The sequence below is a fragment of the Vigna unguiculata genome, chromosome 8, assembly GCF_004118075.2.
Source record: "Vigna unguiculata cultivar IT97K-499-35 chromosome 8, ASM411807v1, whole genome shotgun sequence".
NCBI classification, from domain to species: Eukaryota; Viridiplantae; Streptophyta; class Magnoliopsida; order Fabales; family Fabaceae; genus Vigna; species Vigna unguiculata.
The window spans coordinates 34,020,163-34,021,616 of record NC_040286.1 but is presented as its reverse complement, the minus strand read 5'-3'; the positions used below and the strand labels follow the sequence as shown (position 1 = coordinate 34,021,616).

At 34.1% G+C, this 1,454-nt stretch overlaps 1 pseudogene; it reads right to left on the bottom strand.

Moving 5' to 3' along the window:
* Positions 1 to 473: 473 nt before the first annotated feature.
* Positions 474 to 1,097, bottom strand: LOC114195647 (annotated as a pseudogene).
* Between the last annotated feature and the right edge of the window lie 357 nt (positions 1,098 to 1,454).

Sequence of the window (1,454 nt, the reverse complement as noted above, 5' to 3'; positions counted from 1 at the left end):
TTATATAATAGCTAATCTTAATCAATTTATGCTACAATGGATATATAAATATAAATTTTCATAAAGTTAACAAAGTTATTATATAGAAAAATTTATAATAAAATGATATTTGTTTACACTGATAAATTGTCTACTTTCCCATTGATTTAAAGTAATAATTATGTAATGCTAGTGATTATATATATATATATATATATATATATATATATATATATATATTGTGAACCTTTTTGTTCTCTCCATGAATATTCTATTATTTTTCCTTACTTCAGAATTTAATAAATATTCATTTTTACTGTGGAAACTTTAAACTGTCAACTAATTCGAAGTCACCATTATACAAGTGAACCAAAACTGGTTGACCTTTTCTTCTTTATTTAGATTTTAGTGATTATGTATATTATTAGTATACAAACTTTTACAGTAATAATAACTAATCATAAATCAATATAGACCACGACAACAAGAACAATAACATATCTCTAATAGTAACAGTAACGATAATCATAAATCAGAATGAGCGTGCAAAATATTTCCGATGGATTTGAATCTGTGATTGATAAGGAAAACAAAAAAAAAGAGAAAGCACGCACGAATGACAGAAAGAAAAACCCTAAATAATAAGAAAGCGTAGTGATAGATATTGATTTGATTCTCTAAGCAGAAGAGAAGTCTCGTTGAACTGCTTTCATGAGAAGACTATCGTGTTCGAGAGCCATCTGAACAGGAACAGAGCCAAGCCTATTGGCCATGGCAAGCATTATCTCCTTCGTTTCCTCCTTGAACTCTTCCATGTCAACCCTCCCATTCAGATCATGGTCGAATTGCACGAACATCGACTCGTACACACGTGCCACTTCCTCTGGCTCATGCTTCACGTCCACGCCAAAATGAATCTCCAACACCCTCATCCTCTGCAACTCCTTCAGCATCTCCGCATACGACAGAACACCATCCTTGTCCGTGTCCAGCTGCCAGAACAGCTCCCTCACTCACACACTCTCCGAACGCTTCCTCGTCCTCCACGAAACGCACTATGGTCGCGCCGTCTAAAACCTCCACACTCATTCTCTTCTCACCACTGCCAACTTTATGTGTCTTTGCTTTGGAATGACAACCTTTGTTGGTTATTCAGGGTTTATATAGCAAGTTGGTTAATATTATTATAACTGAAAAACATGTTTTAATTAGTTTCGCTTTTTGCGACCGTTGTTTGCTTGATTTTGAATTGGAATGCTTGCTGCGGTCTTTGTAGAGTTGAATAATGGGTTCTTTTTCTTTGGCACACTTACAAACAGGAAAGTTCCATTGAGACGGTGGAGAGATTATTGTAGGCCATAAATCAGCTAACAAATGATCATGTAAGAAAATATTGAGACTTTGATTTTAAGTTTGGATATTTAACTATGTCGAATATTTTAAGGATATTGACTTGAGTCAGTGGGCTTAATAAA